This window comes from Cavia porcellus, unplaced genomic scaffold, assembly GCF_034190915.1.
Source record: "Cavia porcellus strain 051 isolate PalLab524CR breed Dunkin Hartley unplaced genomic scaffold, mCavPor4.1 scaffold_8, whole genome shotgun sequence".
NCBI lineage: Eukaryota > Metazoa > Chordata > Mammalia > Rodentia > Caviidae > Cavia > Cavia porcellus.
Genome location: NW_026947491.1, coordinates 38,637,930 through 38,660,309, shown reverse-complemented (window position 1 = coordinate 38,660,309; position 22,380 = coordinate 38,637,930).

The window sequence follows — 22,380 nt, the reverse complement described above, 5'->3', positions numbered from 1 at the left end:
AAAGATTACCCTGAATTCAAAGATCCAATCCAAAATGGATATCCAAAATCAAAATGAACAGCCACTTCTTAGATGAAGAAGTACAAACTGCAAGTAAATATATGAAAAAATGTTCAACATCACAGGTCATTCAAAAAATTCAAATTAAAAGAACACTCTGATCCCACTTCACTCCAGAAATAATGGCAGTCATCAAGAAATCAAGCAGTAACAAATGCTAGTGAGGCTGTGGGCAAAAAAAGAACCCTTCCCTTCTCTATTGTTGGTGGTAGTGAAAGTTGGTACAGCAACTATGAAAAACAATTGGAGGGACCACCAAAAATTAAAACTAGAAATTCCATTTGACCCACCTCTTCCCTTCTATGCATCTTCCTAAAGAGTTAAAGCATCATAGTACAGTGAAATATGCATATCCATGTTGATAGCAGCATAATTTATAATAGCTAAATCTAAGAAACAGCTCATATGTCCATCAAAGGATGAAGAAAATTGAATGCTATTCTGCCACAAAACAGGATACACAAGTCATTTCTAAGTAAATGGACATACCTGGAGACCATAATTTTACATGAAACAAATCAGGCACACAAGTTTAAATACTGCATTGCTTCTCTTGTGTGAAAAATCCTAAAGGTAAAGAAGGAATAATATGCAGAACAGATATTGGGAAGTAAGAAGAACATGTTCAAATGCAAAGGGGAACAAGGGAGGGGGAGGGGAATGGAAGGAAGGGGAAAGACAATAAAAACATTGCAGGGAAAGCTGGAAACGAAGCTTCTGTAAGTGGAGAAGGGAAGAAAGGTTGAAAGAGAGGGAGAGGAATGGGAAAAATAATAATTAAGATATGTATAGGTATGAATTCCCTATGATAAATCAGATCATTATATATAGCAAATATATACTAATAAAAAAGGTAAAATTTTAAAAATTAAAGTCTTAATTGAGAGAAAGGAAGAAAAAACAGACTTGTTTTCACACTGAAACCCTTCCTCTTGGATGTTCTGCAGGAAGGAGCACCCCAAATAGCTTGCCTAAGGTGACTCTTAAATGCCAGTACTTGGAAGAAATCTCCATTACAATGAAGATCAAGTTAAGTAAAGCAGAAGAACAGGATATGGTGTATGAGTACCATCTCCCAACTTCACATTTCGTTATTAGGTAAGTAGCATAAGACAAGATAATGGATGAAAAGGGACATAGTAAAGAGGAAGAATAAAAATTATCAAAATTGCTCAAGAAAGAGAGTATCTTTAATATGGCACTTAGAAAAGAAATTGCTTAATCACATTTTTGATACAAATTAATGTCAATAAATAAAATTTTCTACTGGTATTTGCAAAACATGGCTGCTAGGTTTTCATCAGAAATCGGGTGTGATTATGATGTACATTTTATTTTTATTTTTAAATTTTTATATTGAGACAGAGTATTGCTATGTATACCAGGCTGGCCTTGAACTCACTATGTAGCGAAGGCTGACTTTACGTTCACAGCAGTCTCCTACCTCAGTCTCCTGAGTGCTGGGATTACAGGCATGTGTCAACGTGCTTGGCTATGACATACATATTAATGGGATCCAGTTCTCATGACCATACCATTTTGTCCAATTTCACCTCATTTGCAAAACACAATTTTCTTCCCTAATCATCGTTTTCATCAAACATTGAAAAAAAATGGCATTTCTTTCAGAGGAGGTGACCTCAAAATGTCCACCTGTAGTATAGCAAGTCTCATCCTTGCCACTTTGACCCCTGATCCCTTCTTTTCTCAATGAAAAGACCTGTTTTGTTCCTTTGAAGATCCATCCTGTCCTGAAGTAGGTCCTGAATGCTTCCTGTGACGCCCTGGGGACAGAATGGATAGGTCTCCCTTTCTGTCTACTCACTTTTCTCAGCCTGTCACAGGCTTTCATCAAAGAGTGACAGAGTGAAATTGATCCCCCGCCCTGCTCCTTTCACTTTGAAGAATGTGTTCCCTTCAGAATCCTCCCACACACTACCTTTTCTCTGTGTCAAGTCATGGTGGTGCCACTTTTCTTTTAAGAAGGTACACAGTGAGTCATGTATGCTGGTCCATACCTGTAATCCCAGCTCCCCAGGACGCTGAGGCAGGAGTGTCACAAATTTAAGTCACTGTGGCAATTTAGTAAGACCTTATCTCAAAATAAAATTAAAGATTAAAAAATGGAAGGAGTGCGACTCTATTGCAGAGCACTTATGTAGCATTTGTGAGGCACTGAGTTCAGTCCCCAGGACACTGTGGGGGTAAGTTTTACAACTAGCCCCTTGCTGTTCTTAAATTGTTTTGAGTAGGCTCGAGTAACAGCAGTACTACAGTTTAGATCCTCAGTGTGCCTTCACATGCATGTATCAAAGGCTGGTCCCCAACTAATGGCACTGTTGGGAGCTGGCCTTGGGAGAGTGCCTTGAAGGCATTCCCTGCCCCAGCAGATGAGCATCTGTGCTTCTGTGCTCCTCTGTGTGCCCCCAGTCATGATGCTTCAGCTCACCACAGGCCCTGAGCAAAGGGACAGGTGACCATGGACTGAAGCCTCTGAAACTGTGAACTGAAATAAGTATTTCCTCTGAGTTGCTCATCTTGGGGATTCTGTCACAGAGATAAAAAGCTGACTAACACAAGTGATATACATGCCTGTTAACTGGGTCATGTCTGTGGCACCACATCCTTGGAAAGCTCAAGGAATCTCCATACTGATGCGTGAGCCAACAGGTCTGCTGGTTGCCATTGTGAGGAGCACAGTGCCACAGCAGACTTTGTTTTTCTTGTTTCTGTTTTGACAAAATCTTGAAATGTAGTCCAGGCTGGACATAAACTTGCATCCTCTCACTTCAGCCTCCCCAGTGCTGGGATTATAGACATGAGCCACCATTTGTGGTGGCAGTCATTGCTTTTTAAAATTAATCAGATGAATGATAACACTGCCATTTTAAAAATACTGATAAGCAACACTAAATGGCATTTTAGAGTTTCAAAGCATATTCTCAACACTTCTGATTATTATCTTCAGAATACTGAAATCCACCAGAAGGCAGTGCTACCTTGATATTTGCGGCTTTCCCCAATTTATGGCCTTGCAGAGCAGACACTTTCCCTCTTCAGAGAATTCTCAGTCAACACACTCGTCCATGTGTGGTTACTATTTAACCAGCTAGTTTGGTGATCTGTTAATTTATTCAATCTATCTCCATAGTTTATTCCAACAAGGGTTTAAAGGAGACTGTTTTCATCCGTGTGGAAAAACAAAGAGACAGTCTTGCCGCTCAGCATTTTCTTTGTCAGCCTGTGGGCCTCTTATCTCTCCCAGCCAGCAGGTGGCCTCTGCCTCTTGTTTGTGTGCAGCTCTGAAGTACGGGTGTGGAGGGTGGGGCTGGGGGTGTACAGCGGTGGCCGGAGGCCTTACTTGCGCTTTCTGCTGAGGATGCGCTCCCAGGTTCTTCCTTTGAGTGGAAAACACACCTACGCAAAACCCATGATAAGGAAACAGTAGTATCAAGCAGCTTTCCAGGGCCTCTCCTAGAAACCAAAGCTTAAAATCAACCTAAATCATGGCAAGATGTGCCATGGGTTAGAAACATTGCCAGACTGGGTGCGGTGCAGAAGTTCTGGTTCTTAAAGTTCACGCTTTGCACAGAAACCCGCAGTCAAGGAAAGACACAACACAGAGGCAACAGCAAGAAGGGTTGGAGGTTTTCAGGGGTCAGTATGACACTCTCAAGAAGGATGGGGCCGGGGCATGGTTTCACTTTTCTGGTCTTAGAATTTAGAGGAAGGGTGGTGGGCTGTGTGGAGGACTGTGGCTAAAGGTTGTTGTTTGTTTGTTTTCCCAATTGTCGGTGGAACACCACTCCTCTATCAGGAAGGGTTTTTGATCTTATCCAGTCTGATCCAGAATGGGGTGGCAGCCTCCCCCACCCAAGAGGGTCAAACTGCAAAGCAAATATATGCTAATCAGGCCTTGGGTACCCCTTGGGCGGGTGTCCCCTTGGAGCACAAGCGCCGCCCCCGCTGCCGTCCGGCATTCAATTTCTAGGGTTACCGCAGTAGGCGCTATCCGGGAGGCGGTGAGACGGTGGGCCACTTTCTCACGCTGGCCGCTTTCTCAGTGAAGTTTTCCGTTTAGCTCCGTTGCCTTTCTTTCGGCTCCAGCTCCAATCTAGCTCGAAACCTTCGGTGCCAGACCCGTCAGACTCTGTTGGCAGGCACCGAGGCCACGAGGCGGACGCGCATCCCCGTGTCCCCTGCACACATCCTTGCCCCGGAGTGACTGCTTTCACGCAAGTCCGCGGCGCTCTCTGTCTCAGGCCCCTTTTGAGCGCCGTGCTTTCAGAATCCCTCGAGCCTGGATCTACTTAATCCATTCGCGTGTTCTCAGTGGGCCTCAGAAGGCCCCTGGTTTTCCTGGGGAGGTTTCCGGCCTGAAGAATTCAAACAAAGAAAATGGCTCAGTTGGTGAACGTGATTCTCTTCCACTTCTCAATGGACACACTCTCCGCCATATGTCAGAAATTATGGAGCGATTCCTTACCATCCCGCTCTACTCAGCTGTTATTTACTTTCTGTGAATGGAATGTTGACGATTATAGTTAGAGGAATTTTTTTTAACAGCATATGTTGCGCATGATAAAATATTTAGAACAACTTACTTTGGATTTATAATCATGCTACGTTCTTCCAGCCCATTTATGACTAAATTAGAACATTTAGTAATGTTTGGTGACATCTCCCACACTTCGTAAGCACCAAGGAAAAAATATAATTTATTTAATTGGCTTTCATTTGGAAGGGAAATAACCCCATTTCAAGCATCTCGGGATAAGAAAAGACACTATATATTTCCCACAAAAATATGCAGACGCTCATACATCTGGGAAATTAACCTACATCTTCCACAAGGAGAATTACAAAGGCTCTTCCTTAAGCCTCAGATATTCCTTTTGTAACCCACGTTGCAAAATGGAACTTTAAATGTTAGTTTTTTAAATTTTATAGAGTTAAGTAACATCTCCAAACTTCTTCCCACTGAGAATATAACCCCTACTCTCTCCTCAACCCTGAAGAAATGACAGAATACGCAGATGCAGCCCGAGGTCAGAGAGCCAGGTTTCCTCTTCACAAGACAGAGAAGGATGAGGGATAGACGGACGTCATAAAGCAAGTGTGGAGCTCTACATCATCATTCTGTGCTCCCCCTCCGCTCTGTTCCTTGTTATAAAAGCCCCTTGACCACCTGTGTGTGGTGAGATGCTGATTAGAGGAAAATGGGCCCCTGCATCTTCTCAGAAATAGCTTTGAATAAGTCATTTTTCATTTTTATCCAAATAAATAGCCTCCTATGATTTGACCAGCAGTAAGAAAACTAACTTGAGGGTATGAACTGAAGTGGCCAGTAACACTTTCATCCACATCCTTTTTGCAGGATCACTACAAGTCACCTCCTCGTCACCTCACATGTTCTTTACAGAATTCCTGAACTTTCAGCAGAGGGTGTTCAGCTATTGTTAGTTCCTGTGTCTCCTTAGGCAGACTGGGCCTGAGTTGGGCACCATGTCCTGCAGAGATGAAGAAAAAGCGCAGCTACTACTCTGTAGAGGCGGGTAACTTGAGGGGCCAGGAGGGGGCAAAGAGGTGAAGTAGGTCAGACTGGGAGATGTTAGCAAACACAGTGACTCTGGAGGAACAAGGGGCAGAGAGAACTTTATTCAGCTCAGCCCCTCCCCCTCAAAGGCTCAGAGGAAGAGACTGAGCCCCAGAAGTCAGTGGTCACCATTAGACCATTGGGATGGGAGTACACAAGGAAGGGAGCTGTCCAGTTAAAAACAGAGGGATTCAGATTGAAAAGTTACATACAACATTGCTGGTATTGGGCTTTGCAGTGCTGGTGCTGGGCTTTGCACTGTCCTGAGAGTAGTAGGGAGCCCATGAACGATTCTATATTCTGTGGCATAGAACTCAAGAGGTGTGGGCAGGAGCTGGACAGAGAGCAGTTTGCACCTAGTGCACCTGATCAGCACCACAGCAGAACACAAGGGAAAGCAAGCATGTTTTAAGTGTGGATTACCTCATTTTTAAGAGACTCAGGTTTAAAAAAAAAAAAAGGAGAAGAGAAAAGAAAAAAGTCCCTTCCTGTGTGACTGGGCCCCACCACTACAGTATGGAGATACACTGCACTCTTTAACTTAAATAGGGGATTTTTCAGTGCTTACCATGAGCAGACCCAGGTCAAAGGTACTTTACACTGAAAAGGATCAAAACATTATGCCACGTGAGCAACAAGATTATTTTGAGCTGAAGGCAACTGATAGTCAAAAGAAACAGGAAGAGCTCTATCTTGTGCCCTAGTCTGCCCAAAAGCAGGGTATAAATTTCCCTCTGAGGATCCTCAACTCCTTGTCCCAATAGGCTCTTTTGATGCCTCCTGAGGAGTTACCCGCTTTCCTCTGTCCCTCCAGCCCAGGAGTGGGTGGTACCTTCCCAGTCTCAAATCTTTGGGAAGGCTCCTAATAACCCTTTCAGCTCCTTAATGTTAACTGATTTCAGCTGCTTTTTGTAACTAATTTCCTGTGTTTAGTGCCCCCTGTTTAGTAATCCTGGTACAGATTTCTTTTTCCTGGTGGGATCCTGATAGGATTTCTCCTCAGTTCCATAATGAGGGATTTTCTCTCACACTGTTCTCATCTTTCTTTGCTCCTTTGCTAATTCTTCCCCTGGGATTTTGCAGTGAAATACGTGACTGCAATCTCAAAAGAATCACTGGGCCTTCTTGGTTCAGCTCTGCTGTCTGCTTTTTGGAGTGAGCTTCTGAGACAGCACAGTATCTGTGTTACGTGCTTAACTGGGCCAGATCTGTTTAATGTTAGCCCACCTGACCACCTCAGATCTAAAAGCTAGTTTTCATCATGGCCTCTGGCAGTAAAAGTGTTCCTTTTTTTTTTTTTTTTTTAATCTGTATTCTATTTGTCTTCTTCTTTGAAACCTAGGTGGGGTAGAGCAGATTCTAACATTAATTCTTGTGGAGCTGGATGTATGGAGTTTCTAGGTGTGACAAGAGCAGAGAAACGTATAAAGGTAGGGTCATTTTGGCTTACCTGATTAGACAGTGTTCTCAGGAATTCTAGGGACTCCTTGGCTGGTGCACATGTGTTCGTGAATCAGCCTTGCCATAGTTTATTTCCCAAATTTGTAGTCTGTTTCCAGACAGGCCTGTAGTGGTGCTATTGAAACAGAATACATTTCTAATGCCCAGCTGCGGCTGTAGCCAAAATTGATGTCTGCTCAACATACGCTGCTGTTGGAAGTATACTTGGCCATTAGTAATGATACAGGAATGATATCAGGACCTCTAAATATGTTATAAGGAAAATTTTATAACTCTCAACCTGCAAGATGTCTGATATGCTGAATTTCTGTTTTCTACAACAGAGGTTAAGAGTAGGAAATAGTTATTGAGAGGGAAAGATACAGGTCCCGAGAGACAGAAGGGGACATGAAGGTGGGTTTTGGAGGACCGCCCCCCTTCTCAGAGAAAGTTTTATAGAGTACAACCACATGGGTACCATGTGGGTTATAGCTATGATCAACCAATAGGATTATAAGTATAGTTGGTTCAGTAATATTGATCCAATGGTGAAGCAAGTACGCATGGAAAGAACAAAGAACTTTTTAGGAAGTGATGAGTCTGAGGGTCTTTGCTACCTACTGAGGTGACTGATGTCTAGCTAGACTTTATTAGACCAGGTGTTACCACTTATTTTTTTTTAATTTTTATTTAAGGAGAAAAGAAAAGAAAGAAAAAAAACAGTGAAGGGGTACAAGTTATACAGATTTACAGAAGAAAAAAATGCGCAGTAGGAAATCACTAGTTAATGGATTACATATTGCCATCTTAGAAATAATTGTTCAAGTCACAAAATTAAAGCTTGTAGAGTGGACATTCCAACAATGATACTGCAAACAGTTCTGTTCAATGATCCAATAAAACTCTGTGATATCATTTTCTATCTTATACATTTAAATATACATGCAGTTATATAGTTTAGAGCACTTTCTTTTCCTCTCTTTTGTACAGTGACGGTTCTTATTGCTTTTTTGGAAGAGAGTAAAACCAAATGTGACATAACAGAACAGAATCGGTCAAGTCAAAAGGGTGGACATAATAGATAATATAAAAACATAATACAAGGTGATCAACAATGGTTACCATAATGCCTCCCGCTATTTCTAATAGAATTGCCTATATCATTAGTTGTAATACAATTGAACAAAACCGTAAAGAATAAAACCGACAAAACCAAAACATTGGAGATATTGTAGGTCTTCAAAAGTAGATAAAAGTCAACGAGAATGGGCGTTATAATGAATCTCATTATCTTCTCAGCTGATGCCTAAACTTTCGAACCTGATACTATCCAGCAAAACAGGATAGAGGAACCTCAGTCAAAAACAAGATGGTGAGAGTAATACAGGGCTTCAAATCGAGATAATAGAAAGTCAAAGTGGGTTACTATATTATATCCTGCTATATTTTTCCCTTTTATAAATGGATAAAAATAAAAAAGTAAATAATGGAGTGGAGATTGAGAAAAAAGAGGGCATAACAGCGAAACAGGGCAGATCAAAACATAACCATTTAAGCAGAATAGTGTTTCACCACCAGATAATCCTGACCCGAAAATAGTTACCATATTGACTCCCTCCCTGAAGTCCTTGAGTACAACTTCATATACTGTAGCATTAAGTATATCAAAACAATGTAAAACCATTTAAGAGAATGACAGCATTATAAAGTATTTAGAATCGACTAACAGAAAATGAACAATGGTCTCTGTATAATCTCCTTGTCTTTAAAAGGTTTTTGCTTATACTATCGTACATAACAAAATCCAATAAGATACAACCTGTTTAGACCATTGGAGACAGAAGAACAAAAGCTAGATGAGACTTCAAAACAAGATGGTACTAAATCAGCATTACCTATTAAGATGTCATTTTCTCCAAAAAAAGCTGTTCCTATCATCCAATCTTCTCTGTCTCATTTCTGTTGAGCTCTTTTTCTGTCAGTAGCTGTCAGTTTGTCTTCTTCATTTTGTTCTCTGCTCCATTCGTTGTGGCCTCCCCACCACTATTTCTGGGTTCTTTGTATTTTTCTTTTTTTAGAATATCCTGCAATACTTTCTGTAGGGTTGAATTGGTGGTTGCAAATTCCCCCAGTTCCTCTTTATCCTGGAAGCACCTCGTTTTTCCATCAATTTCCAGGGACAGTTGTGCAGGATATCTCAATCTTGGCTGGAGATTATTATCTTTCAAAGCTTGAATTATTTCTCCCCATGCTCTTCGTGATTTGATGGTTTGTGAAGAGAAATCTGCTGTAATTCTGATGGGTATTCCCTTGTAAGTGATCTGTTTCTTGTCTCTTACAGCTTTTAATATTCTGTTCTTGTATTGAATTTCTGGAATTTTTATTATTATATGCCTGGGTGTTTCTCTGTTAGGGTTGTAGGTAGCTGGGGTCCTGTATGCCTCATACATCTGAGTATCTTTACCTTTTGCTAAATTAGGAAAATTCTCCTGGATTATTTCTGTGAGTAGCTTTTGTAGTTCACTTGTTTGTGTCCCTACTTCTTCTTTTATGTTCTTAATCCTTAAGTTATGGCTCCTCTTATCATCTTCTTGTCTTTGTATTATTGCTGTGCGTTTCTTTGTTATTTTAAAGAAGTTTTTCATTTCATTCTCCCATGTTTCAAGTCTGCCCTCCAATTCAGATAGTCTGTCCTTAGTTTCTTTCAAGCTGTTATGCCAGTCTTGGATAGACTTCTTAATTTCTTGATAGTCCCTTTGAACCTGCTTCACATACTCAATGCTTTCTCTGTTTTCTCCATCAAGCAATTCTCCCCTCTTTTTCTGTTCTTCCATTCCACCATCTGGTTTTTCCTGGGTGGTGCTTAGCATTTCTCTAACTATTCTGCATACTTCTAGCTTCAGGTCATTGATAACTTCATTCCTGAATTGGTCTATGAGGCTCTCTAGATGGCGCTTAATGTATATTGGTGCGGTGTCCACTATTGCCTGATTCTCAGGATTGGGGGCCGAGGAGCCTTTTTTGTTGCTTCCCTTCCCCATATTTTCTGTTCCTTATAAAATGCAATCTTACATAGGAGGCCCGGCTTCCCTGCTTGTCAGCCACAGCCTGATCAAATTGCGCTGGCTAGTTGTTCCTGCCCACCGCTGCGCCCCAGGGAGTTGCGGAGGGGGCAGCCTACGTGGGAGTCGGTCGCTCCTCCGGGCCACCGTCAGGCTCTGGGATCTGGGTTAGGCCAGCCTAGGGAGTCCGCCAGCAGCGTCACTCAGGCCAGGCACCTTTCACCAATCCCGTCCGAGAGGGGAATGTGTGGCTGGAGTTGCCACCACGCCCTGCTCTTACAGGACTGCCCGAGCCCAGAAAAACCTCCGCTGGAGTCAAACTGTGGTAGGGAGTCAGTTTCTCGCTCACCTCGCCACCAGTCAGTTTTCCTCCTTGTCCGTCCTGTTTCCGACTCCGTTCGCAGACTCCCGCTCCCAGAGCTCGGCGCGTCTTTCCTTGCCGAGCCGCTGTGGAGGCAGCCAGCCGCCAGGCGGCGGGAAACCCAAATCGCGGTTTCCAATGGCGCGGGGTCGAGCCTCCACACCGAGACTTTTCTGTTCCTATTTTAGCACCAGGACTGTATTCTAAGTTGGATTCTCTCAGCCCAGTTCGTTCCTGAGTCAGCAGAGCATATCTCTACTGGTTCGTATCTCCTTAGTCCGCATCATTCCTGGCCTCTGAGCCGAGCCTTTCAGAGAGGCTTCAGTAGTTGCTGTTGTCTGTCCGCCATGTTCTCCCCGTCCTGTGTTACCACTTATGTCAGGCCTAGTAATTCCAATTATCTTGCGGCCTGGCCTGGCCTCCAACAGCTGTGCCTCTGGCTCCAGCTGTGATTAGTTTTCATCTTTGCCCTGACCTATCCCTGTCTGACTGTCTAATATTTCTATCTGACTCAGATGGCTATTACGGTTAAGTTGATTTCAAGTGTAAATGTTCTTATGATCCCATTATTAACTTTAGCTCCAAAAGAGAGAACTTCTTCCCTTCTGCAGAATTCTTCCACAGTCCCTGTCACTCTCTTGTAAAGTGGCTGTGTTGGGAACGCCTGTCATGCTGTGAGCACTGTATGACATTGTGTCTGGTTCCCTTAGGTAGGTGTGGTTCAAGTCCTTTTCACAGGAATCCCTTAGCTTCTGAGTAAATCAAGGATTCATTACAATTACACGAGAGGATCAGTCCCAAACTCTCCAGAAGCATCTGAGTCTTAGGCATAGCCTTACATCAATAGATATTCATAAATTTAAACTCAGAGTGGAGAGTTCTGTCTCCTGCACTGTTTCTCTACTCACTAATGTACTGGACAAAGCTTGAGCTCTGGGAAAGAAGTTATACAAAAAATATTATTTCTTCAGTTCCACTTGAACCCCATTATGAGACTGGGATTCTAGGATAATAGCATCTAACTAAACTGAACTGAGAAACAGCTTAGGTCTTTGTCACAGAGAACATTCTTTGGGACTGGGGATGACAGAACCAATGATAAAATAAGGTTGTTTGTAATTAGTCTGCAGGGAATTACTGTAGGCTGACTTTAAACTACTTGTATTAACATCAAAATCTCACTGATGCAGAGCATTTCATTTTGTGTACTCTCCCCTTCCTGATTGTATCTTATGTCTAGCGCTATGCCTGGCACTCTGCAGGAGGACAACCAATAATGCATGAATAAATGATGTTTTAAGTAATCTCCAGGTGGGTCATAACATTTATACAGAAGGAAGCCAAGACTAGTGCAACCACCCAAGCCCATGTGTCAAAAAATGCTGATGTAGTCTCTTTCCTCTTACTTGTCAGACCCTAATTTTATTCCCCTCTTATATAAACTACTTCTCCTCTTATTCTACTAATTTCTTGTCTAAATTCTTATCCCTGGGCAAGAAGTGCCTCTATTATGCTACTTGATCAGGGAAGGACATTCTTTTTGATTAATGGGTTCCTAAAAGAATAGAGTGACTCTGTCTGCCACCATCATCCTGTCTAGCCCTGAACAAGTTGTTCAACCTCGCTGGGACTCAGATTTCTCACTACTGAAATGGCAGTAGTGAGAGCAACTCTATGGATATGAGTGGACTAGTTAAAAATGTGATCTGAAAAGTGAAAGCCCTATATTTTATGTGTTGATCACTGAGCCCTATGTGACAGTGAAGTACAGTGAGTCAATTCAAGTAGGGCTTCTTCCTTTGAGGTCTTTGGGCCCCCAGTGTTCCTGTGTGGATGCATTGGCCACCAGCAGGTCATTCTATGAACCTTAGACATAGAAAAACCAGCACAAGGCAGAAGCAGACATGAGCAAAGGTGTGGTTCTGATGATGGCTTGGGAAGCCATTGCCTTTCTTCCAGTGGAGGTGGAGGCTATCTGTGAGATGTGAGGAAGCTCCTGTATGGCCCCATTACTTTCTGACAGGACTGTGTGGTATGGCTTTGTCCTTAAGGAACAAATGAGAAAGAAAAGTTTAAGATCTTTGTGAGAGTGGGGAAAACTCACGGTGTGATAATGATGACAACACCTAGTGTTTATCAAGTGTTTACCGAATGCTAGGTAATTTACTCAGCTTTACACTGCATTTATCTGGTAGCCTGCCATAGCCCCAAGTTAGGTGTTATTATTCCTATGTGTAGATTAGGGCAGAGGCTCAGCTGACAAAACTATGGAAAGATAGAATCATGATTTGACTCCATTAATCTTAACTGTTATTGTTTTCACTTGGTTAGATTGATTTTTCCAAGTTCCTATGATATTAGAACCATTAGTCTTTAAAAGGAAGAGAGAAAAGAAAGGAATAAAAGGACACCAGTACATGTCAGATGGCCTGTAGATATCCATGGGAAAGAAAATGTGTGTTTTCACTGTCATATCCTCAGTGACTTAGCACAAAGTCGGTAATCAATAGATTTTTGTGAACCGGGCATGGTGGTGCACACCTGTAATCCCTGCACTCAGGAGGCTGAGGCAGGTGGATTGAGCAAATTTGAGGCCAGTCTGGGCAACATACTAAGTTTAATGCCAGCTTCAACTGATATAGAAAGACCCTGTCTCAATTAAAAAAAAAAAATCACTGAGTGAATGAACAAATGAAGGAAAAATAAATACCATGTTACGGATGTTTTGAAAGGTATAGAAGAGAGAAAATTAGGAATTTCGGATTGACTGATCTGTGTCTTCCATATTTTAAGAAGTGTTGGGAGGAGTTGAGAAAGGCAGGAAAGATTCGGAACAATCACTTGGGAAATGCGAAAGGGAAGCCAACCCGAGGTGTAACACAGGGCTGAGCTTTGACGACGGACACAAGAAGACTGCACGGCTGTGCCAGTCACCTCTGGGCAGTATCCTCTGGTCAAAAGACTACACAAGAGGATGCATGTCGTCTGTTACTACTACCATTCATTTTTTAAAAACACTAATTAAAAGCTCGCCAGATACAAGGTGCTTTAAAAGTGAAGACACACACAACTGCAGTCTTAATAAGGGGTGAAGAAACTAATAGTAGTGCCCAATACAGCAGAAGTCAAGTCAGATCTACTTTAAAAACACATCTATAAGTATCAATTTAAATAGGAGTTATTGCCCACTCTACCCAATTACTATTTTGCTGTTGGCTCTTTCACTCATTAATAGTGTGAGCGATGGCAAATGAATTACCCTCTTAAAGCTTCAGTTTCTCCATTGGAGATAACAGTTTACAATGCTTGGCATATGGTGAGTGCTCAAAAAGTGTTAGCTATAATGCCTCAGAAAACTGCAGCCTGGGCCAGAGTTTGTGTCTAACCCATGCCTCTCCCTGCCTAAATTTCCTGTCCACATAACCAGAAGGGTGTGCAGGAGGCATCGGAGAAAACTGCATTCCATACAAACATCTGTCTAAGAGAAGTTACCCACGCTCAGGGTGATCAACAACTGGGTAAACAAACATATGCTCTGGAAGTCTGTTGTAGAATATTTTAATTTAATTTATGTTTTAAAAGGGAGAACCTTTAAATCAGCCAAGCAAATCAACAAAGACTGTCTGAAGAGCTCAGTGCCTGAGTCCTGGTGGATTTTCTTATTTGTACTTTCAGATTGTTCATGATTCTTCTCTTCCTGTTTCACAGTTCTGGTTTTTTTATTGACATACTATAAATTTGGGGCATTTCATCTGAGATGCTACGTTGTTTTTCAAAAAGTATTTTGTTTTCCCACCATCCTGATTTGTCATCCATAAAGACAACAGACAAGATAGTCTTTAGGAGACAGATGTTAAGGGATGAATTATTGATTAAACCATAAACAAGTCGGGAGATGAAATACATTGTCAAATTGTCTTTTTAAAAAAAGTCCTTCCAAAGATTTCAAGCTCAAATTCTGGGGATTTGTCAACAGTGGAAAATAAATGCCATGTAGGTGCACATAAAACCAACAGGAACAACCAGAGGCTATACATTTTCAGGCAGTTTTCCCCAACTTTTCCCATATTGAGATCCTCCTTTGTTGTTTCCCCTTCCAAATGGCCTTATGTCTTGAGAAACTGAACATACTAATCTGTATTTATCAATATTTAATTTGTTTTCCCATTTTTTATTAATCAAAGTCATCTATAGATGCCAACCAGAACATCCAATCAGTTTGAGATCTGAGTCACTATGCTGAATTGTTATAGCTATAAAATATCTTAGTTCAAGAAAATATTTAAACAGAAACCATCTTTAATCTGAATAAAGATATTGTTTTTTCCCCCAGAATAAAGAATGGGGATGACAATCCTAGTAATTTAGAACCTTTTAATTTTTGGCTCTAACCAATCAATGGCTGGCAGAATAATGATCCCCCAAATATGTCTATGTTCTAATCCCTGGAATTTATGATTTTGTGGCTTCATGGTGAAAGGGAATAAAAATTGTGGCTAGAATTGAAGTTGCTGGTCAGCTATGAGACTGGACATTATCTGGGATCATTTGGTGGATCCAATATAATTGCAAGTGTCTTTAAGTGAGAGGCAGAAGATGTGGGGTGATATGAGAAAGACACGACCAGTTGATAGCTTTGTAGCTGGAAGGAGGCTATAAGCCAAGGCATGTGAGCAGCTTCTAGGTGGAATACACATGAGAACAGAGCCTCCAGACAGGAACACAGTCATGAACACAGCTTAATTTTTGGCATAATGAGAGATCCATTTTGGACTCCTGACTTCCAGAGCTATAATAAATTTGTGGCAATTTGTTATAGGAGCCAAGAAAATGAATATATAGCCTCTTTCTCCAAATGTATTGACTGCCACTACCCTTCATGGTCCACATGCTCTGGTCAAGTGACCTCTTCCATGGTTCCTGAATGCTACAGTTTGAATAAAGTTTGTTCTCTGTAAACTCCTGAGGACATTCAATCTATACTGTAAAGTTCTAAGAGGGTGTAAATACAATCTGATTATGGTGTTTTGAGGTGGGGCCTTGCAGAGGAGATAAGGATTAGATAAAGTCATTAGGGTGGAACCCCATGATTGAATCCTGGTGGTTTTATAAGAACAGAGACCAGAACATACAAACACATGCACGTTTCCTGACTCTTGCCATGTGGTGCCCTGTGTCATCTGGTGACACTGCCAGCAAGAAGGCCATGACCTGGTGTGGTCCTTTGTCTTGGGTGAGAAGCATGAGCCAAAATAAACTTCTCCCTTCTAAGTTACTCAGCCTATGGTGTTTTTACTAGCAACAGAAAATGGACTAATACAGAGTTTGTATTTCTCCCTACTTCTGGACCCTTAATTAATGTTATCCCCCATGAGGATATCAGACCACCTATAGCAGCAAACAAAATCCTGTTTTTTCAAGAAGCCAGGTTGAATGGCTCTTCTGCCACTGCTCTGTATCTATCATGCTCTTGGCCCTAGGAGGCCCGTAGAAGTGGGCCCTGTGAAAGGAGAGGTGCCAGAAACACGCAGGACCTGAGTGAGCAAGGAGAGCTTGTGTCCCTCGAGCTGCAGGAAGGACTTCCTAAGCCACAGCTGATGTTTTCTTTTTGTTTGGGATCTAATCACCAAAAATGAAAGTGAAATTTTTATTTCTTTTTTTATACAGATTTTGAACATGTTTCTTCCAGGAAAAAAAACTAAGAGGGCAACTAAACAAACTATGACATCCAAATGGCTGCTGGCCACTCTGTTTGTATGTCTGCAATGTTGAGGCCATGCTTTAAGGATAAAATGGATTGGTTTGTCTCTGAGATAAGCAAGTGCTTTCGTGGCACCATAATTTTCATTTCTGTGAAAATAGAAAAAATGTTCTTGAAATAGGTTGTCGGTTAAAGTAATTATTTTAGTTATCCTTTTTAACTTTTGTGTTTCTGAAGTAAACAGACCCAAGAATACACATTCTTCCAAAGACTTTATTCATCTTGGTACATTCTTTAGTTCTTTTCCTCACAGAATCAGGAAAAGATAGATCATGTATATATTTTACATTGTATTTACTATTTACTATATGCTAGACATTCTGCTAAGTACTTTAAAGATCTGCATCATTTAAAATAGCAGTTCCATGAGGGGGTATTATTACTTTGACTTTAAAGTGTAGGTATCTGAGCCATACAGGTTGAAGGTTCTCACACAAGCTCTGATCACCAGTAATGGACACAGACTCCACTTACCCAGGTGTGTGCACCTTTGGCTTATGCTCTTAACCTGGATGTCACCTACACCTTCTCTGGGGGCTGCTTCCCAGAGAGGAGGCAGCTGCATCCTTCCTGTGCTCAGACATCAGCCACTATACTTAGATATTGTTCTTGTTATGATGGCTCCACACTTGTGGGCTGCCTCAGCCTCCTAAGTATTTCATGATGTCATTCACCTTGCCCAGTTCAGATATTAGAAATAATCACACTTTATAATTAGTCAAAGAACACAGGCACACACATATGTCCTGTGAAATAATACCATTACTGTCAGTATCATACTGAGATTTTTATTCTGACTCACTACATTTTTTAAAGTCTGATCAAGATGCACTAAATGTTTTAATAATTCATGTAATTCAATAGGTCATTACTTTTATTTTGAAAAACACTTCACTAGTTCATAGCTAACTTGTACACTTTACCATTTTGCAGAATGTTCTACCACTTAGGCAAGGTACTATATATATATAGTACTATAGTACTATATAGATAGTACTATAGTATAGTAGTATATAGTATTATAGTATAGTATAGTATATATATATATATATAGTATATATATAGTACTATAGTATAGTATAGTATATATATATATAGTACTATAGTACTATATAATTTCTTAGTCCTTAATCAGCAAAATGAAAGAGCTGTAACAATCAGAGATTCTTTTTTTTTTTTTTTTTTTTTGGTCTTTTTGTTTTTATCAGTACCAGGGATCGAACTCACGACTGCCTGCTTGCAAGGCAGGCACTTATGCCACTGAGCTAATCCCCAGTCCCCCAATCAGTGACTCTTAATCTTGGCTGCACATTAAAAATATTTGGAGAAGCTTCAGCTACCTTTATGTTTAGTTTTTGCCCCCAAAGTCTGACTCAATTACTTTGGTGTGGGGACTGTGTATTCTTTTTTTTTTTTTTTTTTTTTTTTGTATTTTTGTTTTGTTTTCTTTCAATGCTACAGATAGAACCCAGGGCCTTGTGCATGCTAGGCAAGTGCCCTACCATTGAGCTACAACCTCAGCCTCTTTTTTTTTTTTAACTTCACAGGTTATTAGATGTGTCATCAGAACTAAGAATTACTGGATTAGGTTACTACTAAATTTTCTCCCAGGTAATTCTAGGGTTATTCTGACACCATGATCAGGATATATATGTGTTAACATTTAAAAAAATATTATTTTACAATTTATAATTTTAATTTTTATAAAGAGAAAAGGACATAAACACTCAGCAACGTCCCTCACAACAATGATGTTCGCACTCTAGTTGCTAAGGAATTGGAGACTGTCCAGCATCCCGATTCTTGAGGCCCCCTTACATGCCTAGGATCCTAACCATCCAGGGACAGGTACCACAGCTGCACATTTACCATACACCATAGGTGACTCTGACGGAAGTAGTCTCAGAACTATTGCGCTACATCATCCTGATGACTGTTCTTCCACCACCTTCAGTGTATGGTACCAGGTCTGTGCCTGGTGATCTGAATGTCTGTTAAATCACTGCTCTAATCAGTCTGGTCACTCTACCTGGCTTCTGCCAATGCTCTAGACTCCATGCCATTGTCCTCCATTCTTCCCTTCTTTTCCTAACTTACCCCAAATTCTGTTTTCTCCTCTCCATATAATTCTGTCCTTAAATATCAGAGTCACATTCCAAGTAGGTTACTAATATCCTGTAAGGTGATTACATGGTGGAAGCTAAAACAATAGGACAAATGTGGAATAAATGTTTCACTTTAGTTAAACATTTTTATAGTACTATGTGCTAGTCAGTGTTCTAAGGACTTTATAAATATTAACTGAGTTGATGTCCATTATAATTCTGTGAAGTATATTCTATCATCCTCCCATATTACAATTGAAGACCTCGAATCCCCCTGCATTTTTGTAGCACTTATTTTATTCAATGTTTTGAAGGACACAGTTATTATTTATAAAACAAGTAATGCTATATGGAGTGAACTTTAGTTAATATTTTAATATGAGGCTTGAAATAAGCTTAATCCTTGCGTAGGCTGGTACAGACAGACTAGCTGTTCATAAAGGTTCAGTCTCCTTTATCATTAGAGGTATTTCAATGCACATGTTTGAGAACATAGTAGTAAGGATTTACTTAATAAAGTTAAATTAATTCATCCCAGGAGCAATCATGTACTTTTAATGTTTTACATAATACAAAATAAGCATTTTTATTGACTTAATATTTGCCAACACCCTTATAAAAGACTAGTATACCAATATATCTTTTCCCAACTCATATAGATACTCTCCTTTGATGTATAAACATTTATTGGTTGGTTAGGAAAGACACAATCCCATGAATGAAGAGATTTCCACATGCAAAAGTTTTTTTTACTTTTAATATCCATTATTAACTGGCTTTTGAACTAGTTTTATACTAAGACCACTTATTCTCCATCTGTAAGTTCATCTGCGCCTGCTGTCTGCTGCCAGTTCCCCTCTGAGTTTATTTCCCATTGTTGAGACAGGCGATCTCAAGTTGTTTCAAAGACCTGGCTGTTGTTGGGGACCACTTGGCAGGTTATCACTCTCACATCTCTTGCCCTGGGTCCTTGTTGGTGAAGCCCCAGTTAATTGAAAGGAGTTCATTTACACCCATTGTTATACTTCCTGGTAGACAGACTTTTGTGTGGGAGATGTGTCGCAGGGTAACCAGAAAGCTTTGGTTGATGGCGAGAGGGGCAAGGTGAGCACTTTACAACAGCAAAGAAACATTCAAGGAATAGCAAAATGAAAAAAATCACCACTTTTCAAGCCTAAATGAAATCAATGCTTCAATCAGGCATCACCAATAAAGGCTAAAACCATAAAGGGAAAGACTTACAAGGAGTTGGAATGTTTACATGGTTCCAATGGCTTCTCCACAGGACATGTGCTAGAAAACATAACTTTAAAATGTAGGCTTCCAGCTATCTTTCCTTTTACTTAGTGACCAAGATTAGCATCGAATATTGGGGAGCCACTTGACTCAGGTATGAAATATTCTACCAAAAATACTCATTTGAATTTACTCAAGTCTTTAGAGCTAACATTTACATTATAGGAAACTCAGGGGTAAAGTAAAAGTGAAGTGATTACCATGAAGAAATTAAGACTTCAAATGTGGAATATTCTATAGGACAAGACTTTTTAACAAATCTATGACTTGACAGAAAGACAATGTGCATTGTGCTCTCTTTTACATTAAAAAGACGTAACAACTGAAGCAATGTGTAATTCCTGGGGCTGGGGATTTAGCTCAGTGGCGTAAGCACCTGACTTGCAAATAAGCAGTTGTGGTTCGATCCCTGGTACCGATGAAAAAGAAAAAGACCAAAAAAAAACCAAAACAAAACAAAAAAAAAGTGTAATTCCTAGTGTATCTTAGCTTGAATACTTCTATAAAACATTTTTGGGATTGAGTATCAGATGATATCAGCAAGTATGTCAGTTATGTTGGATATAATGCCAATTGTTTGGTTATACAGGAAAATGTTCTTATTTCCCAATACTTAGGGATGAAATATTACAAAGTCATTTCAACAAAGCTGGGTATGGTGGTGCATATCTCTAATCCCAGCACTCTGGAGCTGAGCCAGAAAGATCACAGTTCAAGCCCTGCCTGGGCAATTTAGTGATTGAGAACTTGTCCCAAATTAAAATAAAAAAAAAAAAAAAAAAGACTGTGAATATTCCTAGTGTGAAGGCCCAAGGTTCAATCCCCAGTACCACAAAAATAAACAAACTTCAATTAAAAAGATGTAACATAGCAAGCAGTTAGCAATAGTTGAATACTTCTATATTTTTAGGTGAAAAAACTTGTAAGAGTGGTTTCCAAATTATAGACCTCATCACATGAGAACAGCTAGAGATGTACATTCAAGGGCCCACAGTAGATACACTGAATTGAGACCTGGGGGTGGAGAGGCTGCAACAGTGGTGTTTTACTAAGCCCCACAGGAGGCCCTGATGCAAGTAAGGTTGAGAATCACTGCCTGAGGGCAAGATGTGGCCAGGGCTAGAGTGGATCATGTGATATGATTGCTGACACAAAACAGAAGATCCAAAACTACCGCCAAATAAGCCTAAGCTCCCGAGACACAGGAATGAGAAGACACCAAATTCAAGAAGCCGCATATGGGCTGTTGCACAGAGGAGTTACAAAAACGATAAAGAGAACTTGCCCAGAATCCAGCTGAGACACTGTCAGACCACCTGGATGCTTGCTTGTCTCTTCTGTTTAGGGCATCTCTGCAATTGCAGCTCCTGCTGGTGCTCTTGTTCCTCTAAAACAAGCGTTTTCCTGTCCAGCTCCTAATAACGTAGTCATTAAGCACTGCAAAAATGATGCTATTGCTGAATGACTCTCTGAGTAACTTCAGAATAACATTTCTTCTCTTCTTCCTAATTACAATGCGATTGAGATCTAGCCTGGCATCTTCTGAGATGGAGGGCCACACATGGATTAAACTTTCTCCGCTGTACACCATCATCTGTGGCTGGACTGGACACACCCAGGAACTTGTTATTAAGGCTGGCTATCCCTATAGTCCCCACTTTAGAGGGAGGAGGAATCACTGCCCCATCCTCCTCATGCTCCTTAGCTAACTACTTCTTCCTATGCTCAGCTCAAGCTTACCTAATAAATAGCTCGTAACTGGGCAAACATTATATACAGTGCTATACAAGAAAAGGGCTTCCTATATAAAATGTTACTCATGAGACTTCTCAAAAAAAAAAAAAAAAAAACAAACCTCTTTACTTACCTTCACTTTTTATCTGTTTTTCTTTAGAATTTCCCCAAAATGTTTTTAAAAGACCTAGAAATGAAAATGCAGAAGCTGGGCGTGGTAGTGTCCACCAATAATCCTAGTACTTAGGAGGGTGAGGTGGGAGAATGAAAAGTTTGAAGCCAGCCTGGGGTTCATAGTGAGACAACGTCTCAAAAGAACAAAACAAAACAAAACCAAAGGAGAAAATGATTCTGTGGTTAACCAAAGTAGCAGATAGTAGGTTAATTTAAGCACATTTATATTTCCAGAACTTTTTAGAGCTGTTCATTCATTAAAAGTCAATGCGTAGGAAAAAAAATTTAAAAAGAAAAAAAATGAAAAAGAACCAAAATAAAAAGTCATTGTGAATTTTCACAATTATAGAGTGAATCATTTTGTAAATGTGGTATCTCTATAGAATGTGTATGGAGAAAAAAATTATGGATCAAAGAGCTGTTTCAGGAAATGATTCTTTAATTTTGAAGTTTAAGAGGCAGTCTTGGGGAAAAAGGACTATATAAATTAAGCACACAATGGTGAAGGACTTTCAGGAAGCTGTGAGGATGAAAACATTTTTCCTCATGTTTATAGAAACATTCACGTAATAGCTTAAAACAATGGTTTTCTTCAATTTGAGTTTTTTGTGTTTGTTTAGGCAAAGTCCAGCTCTGCTGCCCAAGCTGATCTTGAATTCGTGGGCTCAAGCTATCCTTCTAAACCTGCAAAGTAACTGAGACACCCATGCCTGACTTTGACAAACGTTTTATTAGTGGTTTTGAAACGACTCACCTTGCAGAATTTATGCACATGAAAGAGACAGCAACTG